Below are 9,508 nucleotides of genomic sequence, written 5' to 3'. Positions count from 1 at the left end.
CAATAGCCAAGATATGGAACAAGTCTAGGTACTCACTGGTAGATGCATAAAAACATTAAATATATATTAAATACATTCAGTAGTTTGAAAAAATAAATGGGTATTTGATAGGTTATGGCCCCCATACACACTGCTAAATTATCATGGCCCTGATTCAACATGGCAGAATCACCTAAACAATAGCTTAATCCTCCCAATGACCATGTCCTCCTTCTCCACTCCAGCCCTGGATACAACTTCCTTTTACCTTTCCCGCCCACAAAACGTAGCCTCCAATCATTTCCTTGTGTATCACTGAACCTGCCCCTCAAACTTGATCACTAAAGTCCATAAATTCTCAGCACTCCTAGGGGTGGGGACAGGTCATCCTCCCTGTCTCAGGTCAGAGGATCTGTCCATTTCCCTGCCTTCAACTCTCTCTGTGTCTTAGAGTTAATAAAGCCCCCACACACACCTATTTCTGCTTCTCTGCTACACCACCGCAGCTGCCATCACTGTTGCCACTAAAACCTATCTGTACTGATGATGTATGGCTCTGATTTTGATCAATGTTCTTGTAGAAATAAAAAAGATCAGGCCCATTACCTAAAAATTCATAAGAGAGAAAAATTGTCAAATATGAATGAAAAATATTGCATGATCAAAAACATAAATAAAATACCATGTTTTACTTAAAAATCTGGCAAGATATTCTAAAATCATAATGCCAGGTACAGAGGGAAATTCAAGAAACACTGTAATTCTCACTCATTGTTGTAGCCTAGAGCATAATCTAGCCAAAAATATCAATAGAAACAACTTCAAAATGCCCACAATCCTTTTGGATCCTCTAACTTCTATTTCTAAGACCTTAACGAAGTGTTTATAAATGGGCACAAAACATTTATTTCTGTGGCTATTCATCTCAGGATTCATTAGAGGAAAAAAAATAGAGGAAGTTACGTACATAATTTTGTATGGAAATTACAATACATCTCTTAAAAATACTTTGCAACACTTAAAAATGATGTTGTAGGAAACATCGTTTATTGTATTTAGTTATATTTTCAAATAAACTGCAAAGTATGTCCTTTTAAAACTAGGATCCCATTACATGTACCTTGCCCATATCTCCTTAGTGGGAAAAAACATAGAAGGTTATAATGAAATGGGCTTACAGAAAATTGTGTGAGTTGAAATTAAGAACAGATTGAGATATCTGCATATCTCCAACTTACTTATAAATTTCTCTTTCACAATGAAGAAAAGAGAGCTGGGCTTGCTTGAGGGTCCAGTCTATGGGCAGAATTATTTCATTAATCGCACTGGGCTCGGAGCTCACCATAATGCTAGGTGGGAATAAGAGGAAGGGCTCTAGGCCTCAGTTTACCAAAGTTGATACACAGGAAGGGAGAAAGCAGGCAGAAGTATGCGTGTGTGGTGAAGGAACTGGCCTTGTGCTTATTCCTGTTATCTTTCAGCTCTGCCCAGAATGTTTCATCTGTGGGTAGCATGACCATAACTGCAATGACTACGTGTTTTGACAACCACTGTGCTTGGAATTCTGTGTACTATGGAGGCCATGGTAATTTGTCATCTTAGAGTTAAACTGGAGAAGCCCCTCACCAAGTCACAAAGTTAAACTCAGATCCAATAGCAATTGTTTTCCACCTCCAGCAGGAACCTGAGATATGTGAAACCACACATGATGAGTGTGAACGCATTCTTCGTGTGAGTAACCAAATGGGATTGCATAGTTATCTTGGTGTTTTGTGTTGGGTGTTTGTGAGACACAGATATTCTAGGCACTGTTTATTAGTTTGCAGGCCAGTGTAGCATGCAGCCATCTAAATGCACAGGCGACACATCAACGTGTGGTTCTTTGACTTAAAAACCAGTGTTGTTCTAGGCTATAGCAAAGGACCTAATTTTGCTGTGAGTTGAAAGGAAGATTCTCAGTCCAGGGGCCACTGGATTGGTTTCACTTTTCCCTGAGCTTAAATAACTGTTACAACAAAATGCAAAAGCTGACCTTTGGTCATCTCCCATCACACAGCTGGTGTACTTTTCTACACAGCCTTCCTACATTTAAGAGAGTGCCCTAGAGGGAGTTCCAACCCTCAAAGGGCATGTGACAGACTTGACCTCGTAGGACAGGGCCATGAGGAGGCTGTGATCCAGCAGTGAGTGCTCATGCACTGCATGGATTAGGAGATACACAGCCAGCTGGGATTGGAGGATAGAGGCACTGTAGACTGTGCTCTCTTAATCATTTGCATTTATGATTGGTCGGTTTTGTGACTTCCTTCATGAAAGGCATCTCAAACCGTAGTTGCTTGTGGCTTTACAGCTGAGGAGGCCTGAAACTACTTTGTAAGTGGACAACAGAATGAATCCCTCTATAGCACACACCTGTTACGAAAAGAGATGCACTGCTATTCTTTCCTCTTGGGTCGCTAGCTTCTGTTAATCACAGAAAGGTTCCTTAAACCAAATACATTCTAAAAGTGCATATATTTTAGATTTCTCTTAGTAGTATTCATCACCCATGAGGATGATTGTGATGTGCAATCATGTGACATTGTGTAGCACAGAGAGCCTGAGACCATAGGCCCAGGATGGAGCACTTTGTCCTGGCTCTGGCCTGTGTGTGAACTGAGATCTCAACTTCTCTAAGAAGAATGTAACACTTTCTTACTGTGTTACAGTGATTTTCAAAATAAGATGAAATAAATGCATGTGAAATGACTTCTATAATCTTCAGGTGGCAGTTATAAGATTATCATTATAGTTCAGTTACATGTATATATCTTTGTATGCATAGTGCTAGGGATTTAACACTACATGAGCCAGGTATTGTGTTAATCACCTTTTATAGAGAGACATGATGGCCCATACCTGTAGTGTCAGCACTCAGGAAGCTGAGGCAGAAGAAGCACCATGAGTTTGAGGCCAACATGGGCTACATAGTGTATTCAAGGCCAACCCGGACTACATAGGGACACCCTCTCTCAAAATAAATAAATAAAATAAATAACAATTTTTTTAAAAAAAATCACTTCATATGTTTTATCAAATTTAAACCTCAGAGTACTCAGATATAGGTAGTGTTACAATTCCCATTACAATGCACAGTTGGGGAAGTTGAGGAACTGAAAGTTTAACTTGTCTAAGACCACTCAGTTATTAAAAGATTCAAGTTTTATGTCTGGAAGGTCCAATCTCAAGGACATGCCCTTGTCTGTACACAAAGGCCTCTACTAAAGTAGTTTGGGCTGTTCCCAGATCGGGACTATATCTTATCCCCATTGCTGTTCCTGCACCAGAATAAGTCATTTGGCAATCAAGAGGATTTAATTCCTTAAGTCCTATTTAGGAATATATAATAAGATAATAATCAGGTTTCATGTAAAATATACCTATTAAAAGATTAGAGGTATAAGCATCAAAATTCAGACTGCATAAAAATAAAGAGGAAAAAATGTTTATCCCCAATAGAATTTAATGTAGCCAATAAATGTCATGTGTTCACAAAATATTTAACCAGAAAAAAATTGTATTGCCTCATTAAAGCCAGGAATCAAATAGTGTAATGAATACAACTCATATTTTGCTTAAGTATGTGTACATTATGAAATATAAACAGTATTTGTGAAGAGGATTATAAAATGTGTGTTGTTTATTCATACTTTACATTTTCCAAACTTATATATATTCACAGTTCATTTAGAAAAAAGAAAAATTAAGTTGTTTTTTCAAGAAAAGTTTACTATAGCTAATGAATCTACTGTTTCAAAAGTGGAATTTCTCAATTTTTTTTATTCTGCAAAGGCTATGGATGTCCTGTAGTGTTTTGTCCACATTAAAGTATGTGCTAACAACAAGTACCAAAAAGAACCAAAGTGCAAACTAAACTTGTGGCTTGGCTTGTGAGAAAAGGGTGATGACCGTAACTGGTTCCTTTTATTTATTTTTCCATAATTTTATTGAGAAACAAATAGCAATGAGACAGTTTCAAATCAAATTACTAGGACAATTCCAATAATCAACACATTGCATACTGTCTTCCTAGTGGTTATTTGTTGTACAAGATGCAGACACTATTGGAACAAATTTATTTACAAACACTATTAGAACAAATCCTTCTGTTCATTGAATTAAGAGAATGTAGCTGTATACCTATCCTAACCATTCTGAATACAGAGATACAAAATGGTCATTCATCTGTATCCCCTTTTTTTGTTTGGTTCTGTCATTTAAATATTATAGGTGCGTGAACTTAGCAAAATATTCCAAAATAGTCCAATAGCCCATAATAGTATTGGGTCTTCTGCATGACTGGCAATGTCGGAAGTTATTGACCTGAGTCCCCTACAGCTCAACATAACAACATGGCTTTACTTCTTAAACTTTGTTTTTATACTGTTCTGCTGGATGGCTAATCACTGTTGTTTTTTTACCTAAGCCTACAGTGAGGCCCTCACAGGACCAGGTGGTCTGTGGCTGTAGGGAATAGCCAGCGATGTGTGGGTGGGAAGTAGAAATGGGCTCTGCAGCAGAGGAGACTTGGACACACTGCTCATTGCAGGGACTATGTGCTTTCCCAAGATCCTCTTGGAATTCCCTACAGACCCCCCAGTGTCTTGGGAAATGTTTCTCCCAAAAAGAATAAAAAAAATATGAAGGCTGTATTTGGTCCAGACACAAGTCATCTGGCAATCAAGAGCCCTTAAGTCCTGTTTGGTCCATCTGCGGTCCACATAACTCATGGATACATTTTTTCATTGTCATCACAACAAGAATCATGGAAATCCATATTGAAAACATAGTTGTGTTGAAATCATGATATAAATCCAAAATCATAATTATAATACATTTCAGTATCAGAGTTCGGGGATTTTTGTGTGTATAATGCCTTTTAAAATTTGGCTCTTAATCTTTAACTTGGTGGAAATTCTTACATGCTTAAAATAGTCATCTTGACTCTTGTGAGGCAATATTTGAATACACATTCTACACAGGAGATTATTGGTGTGAAAGATAATGATTCCTCTTAAGATTAAAGTTTTATACTTCTGGCTGAAGGATGAGGACAGATGGATTGCGTAACATGACAGCTTCAGCCTTCAGAGACTATGGCTCCAAAGAATCAGATTTATAGTCCCTTTGATGAAAACTAAGAAAAATCTGTTAATTTAAAAAAACCCAAAAAAATAAAAAATAAAAAACCACTTCCAAGGAAATGTCTAGTTGTGTTGGATTGATTTGTGTTAAGTGAATGATCTTGAGACTTTGAAAAAAAATGTTTCAGAGAAGGAAATCAATGTACTCATCTTGATAATCATCCAAATTCAGCTTAACTTCAGTATTATTGTGGAAGTTAGGTGTGTATCCATCTTACAGACAGTGTCATAATAGGGAAAATGAGTTCTAGTATTCTGACTCTTAGTCAACTTTGTTTTCTTTACGTAGAGGTTTTTGTCAGGCAGTTTAGTGAGTGTGAGTGTGTGTGTGTGTGTGTGTGTGTGTGTGTGTGTAAAATTCTTTGCCTCTCTCTGTGTGGATACCTTTAATATTCATCTGGAAAGTTCATTGCAACATGTTGTTTAGAAAAAACAAAAAAAGCTTGACTAAGCAAATATACTGTGTGCTAAATTCAACTTAACCCAAAACTCAACTCTACTGATGGACCAAGGTTTATATTTAACACCTCTGAAGAAATGTTTCTGACAGTCCTATATAATATGGAATGTGTCTTTGGGAGAAGCAAACTTTTCTCCTCTTAGATGTATTTAGTAAAAGCTACTAATTTTTATAACACTTGATCAGATTCAAAGGTTATTTTTATAGTGAAGTATGAAAAACCAACTATTTTGCTATTAATTTGAAATTGTTCAGCTTTAAGAATTTTCAAGTATCAAAAAAAAAACTAAACCAAGTGATCAAATCTAAGGAAATCTTAAAGATGAGGTACTAGGTTATGATAGTCTCAATTAAATACAGTGTAGAACATAAAGTGAAAGCATAAAACATAAGATATGCAAATAGAAATGAGATTTTTGTCACCAGTTACAGTAGAAATTTTGAGATAAAATGCCATGCTGTGACAGAAAATGAAAGAACTAGCATGCACAAAGTTAGATCAGTATGACCTCACCTACTGAAAAGATTCAGTTTTATCTAGAATAGCAAGAAAACTGACAAGCTTATTGTTCTGGGTTGTAAGATTATGGATGCTTTTCTTCATATCTTCTTGTAACTTCAAAATTTTATAAATTTGGATGCATATTATTTTATAACAACACAATAAGTGCTAAAGCATTTTAAAACTAAACTTTTAAAAATGCTAAATCCTTGTGTCCAGTATATGGGTGTGCAGTAAACACAAACATACCCACTCTCCTATGTAAGTTGTGAGTTCAAATAAAATCTTAAGGTAAAGAAGGAGTGTATTCCTCTTTGACCAAATAACTGTTAGCTTGGGAATAACAGAGTAGTATCTGCAGTTGACATTTCTTTTTTAAGGACATATCCATTTTGGTAAACATTTTTTTCAACACATAGCATCCATTCCTTCTTCCTAGTAGTGTCACTCTGCTTCTGTTTTGGAGAAGTTTTTGCTTCCAGTTCTCAGGTGTGGTAGGATGGGCCTCCATCCTGCTCCCAGGGTTGAGGCATGTGCCTGAGGCTTGTGCTGGTCAAAGATGTGTCTGAGTTACAGTGATTGGTGCAGAGGCAGGCATGTGACCCAATTGGCTGGAAGAAGAGAGCGAATCCCAGAGTTTGTACAGCACTGACCAAAGGTAGATGAGACCTTTGAACATGGTTTGGTGAAGATGTGAGACTGAGGTTACAAAAATCCTCCCTGTGAACCCCAGAACAAAGCATCCCTCCGCCACAGTTCTGAGCTAGGGATCCTGAACCCTCTTGTAACCCAGACCAAGCCACTCATTGACCTAGATCTTTCCAATTATGTGAGCCAGTAAGTTTATTTGCTGAGTAAGCCAGTTTGGCTAGATTTTCTTAAACTTTCAACAAAATGAATATTAACTGATACAGAAACCAGGTAGGAAAATATAGTAATCAAACAGATACTGTAACATTTGCCATGATTCTGACTGGACTTGCAGTAGGCAGTCTTGTGTGAGCTTCTCTTTCTTGCCTTCATTGTGGAATTCTACAATGCAAGGATCACCCTGCCCCGAAAGGGTTCAGAGAAGAGGCAGTGTTTGACATATAACCCTGAGGAGGCCTCTTCTCGGTGTGTCTGCATCTGCTTCATGATTTCTGGAGAATCTTGACATCCTGGGTATCTAGTTATCAGACATTTCCCACCACTTTTAAATGTGGTTATAGCACAGACCTTAAAGACATCATTTTCACCTTTTATAAGTAAAATATTGCAGTGGATTTCTAACTAGTGGGCAGCTTGTTACACCCAGCTGAAGTGAATTAGTGTGGTGCTTAGTGTGGGAGACCCACTTGAGGATTGCTGCCAGCAGCATAAAAGGCAGAACAGGAGAAGCTGTTGGTACGCCATTAAAAATGCTGTTTGGAGAAGGTGTTGGAGCTGTTAGAAGCCATTGGTTCTCTTGGGCTGTTCTGCTGGGTGACCCTGTCATGCTGGCTTTCCCAATGAATGTGGCTGCTCTTGTCAAAGGAGGAGCTCAGAACCTTGTTGTCGCTGGAAATAGTTATGGTTCATTTTTGGGAAGCTCTTGTCCTCATCTTAAACATCGCTTCCTGGCCCCAAAGGGGAAGATGGCTCACTGCTCGGCCTCCTGAAGAAGCTTGTCACATTGGCTTTCCTGATTGGAACTCAGTTTTCTTCATTGCTGGAGGAGCTCAGGACCTTGCTATTGCTGAGGATGGCTGTGGTACCCTTGGGGGAGCTCTGGTGCCTACCTTGAGTGTTGCTTCCTGGCTCCAGTGCAGATCCCTCAGCCTGGTGGCACAGATCCTTCAGCCCTCTGACATAGACTTTCTAGCTTCCACCACTGACCTTTGGACCTTTCCAGCACAGATCCATGAAGCAAATCTACATGACACTTTGTCATGGATCTGAGCCCTCTAGTTGGACATGTGAGAGGCACTGTTATGAGCTCTAAGTCTTCAGCTGGACTCACGCAGGATATTAGGATCCAGGCACTCAACTGGATTCTTTGGTCTTTAGTGTGGACAGACTTCCTATACTCCTTGTACATGGTTCTTTGGGTGACTCATTATAAAATAATCTTATAAAATGTGTCCTGTATTATGTTGTTCCCCTTGAAAAAACACTGAACCAGGACAAATATCTCCATTTCTTCTCTCTCTTTCTCTTTGTAGTGATACTGAGGATTGAGTTTATGGACTCACACATTCTGAGCAAGCACTCTGCCCCTGAGCTGTCCCCTAGTTCTGTTCTGCACTGTTGTCCTTGCATCATATCAGCTAGTAGAAGACACTTTGCCTGGAGCTCTTATTTCTCAAGATGGATTTGAACTTATTTTTTTAAAGATTGATTGATTGATTGATTGATTGAATTGGTGCAAGGTCCCACTACCCAGCTTGGACACATAGTGATCCTCATGCCTCAGCCTCCCCAGCACTGGGATTACAGGCATGCGGCACCATGCCCAGTTTCAGTGGCAGGCACGACACAGGGCTGACACAGCATGCAGTACCAGGGCTGGAACCTGGGTCCTTGAGCTTGCAAGGCAGGCACTTGTAACTCTAAGCTATCTCCCTGTGCTGGATTTGAATTTAAAGTGTGCAGATCAGTCCTCATGTGACGCTCCATACTTGGTTCATGAGGTGAACAAATTCAAAAGTGTAAATTGTAAATATTGGCTTGTCATCTAGTAAGGGTATTGAATACTGCTTTACAGAATTTAGAAAACACTACTTACCCACATTAGAGAATGAAAATTACCATAGTCATACCAAAAATCTTTATTAATCATTAATATTGGGAATATTTGGGACACTAAATAAGATTATATAATAATTCTGTTTATATACTGATTTTTTCATTTATTACTAAGAAACGCTACCCAGTTCATTCTGTGTTTTGCAACTACCCTATTACTTATATATTTTTTTCAAATCAAATCGGCACGAGAGTTTCAATAATTAACACACTGCATACATTATTCCTAGAAGTTAATTGCTGTACAAGATGCGAACATGATATCCTATTTACAAACACCATTAGAACAAATCACTCTATTCATAAAGAGAATGCAACCATATATCCATCCTAACTACCTTGAATACACAGACACAAAATGGATATTCATCTGTATCCCCTTTTTTGTAAAGTTCTGTTATGTGAATATTATAGGTGGGTAAACTCAGTAAAATATTCTGAAAAAAGTCCAGTAGCTCATAATAGTATTCGGTCTTCCACTTGACTGACAATGTCAGAAATTGTTGACCTGAGTCCCCCACAGCTCAATATAACAGCATGGCTTTACTTCTTATATTTCATTTTTATACTTTTCTGCTGGATGGTTAAGACCAAGGTAAAGCAGGACCTATGCAACAA

The 9,508-nt window shown here is 38.3% G+C and overlaps 1 protein-coding gene across 1 annotated transcript in view; it reads left to right on the top strand.

Annotated features, from left to right (window-relative positions):
- Window positions 1–9,508, top strand: part of Ccbe1 (collagen and calcium binding EGF domains 1) — a 316,756-nt gene that overhangs the window by 196,782 nt on the left and 110,466 nt on the right. The gene's annotated exons all lie outside the window — the stretch shown is intronic.

The sequence above is a fragment of the Octodon degus genome, unplaced genomic scaffold, assembly GCF_000260255.1.
Source record: "Octodon degus isolate 3935 unplaced genomic scaffold, OctDeg1.0 scaffold00339, whole genome shotgun sequence".
In the NCBI taxonomy this organism is placed as follows: Eukaryota; Metazoa; Chordata; class Mammalia; order Rodentia; family Octodontidae; genus Octodon; species Octodon degus.
This window is presented reverse-complemented; position numbering and strand designations above follow the sequence as displayed.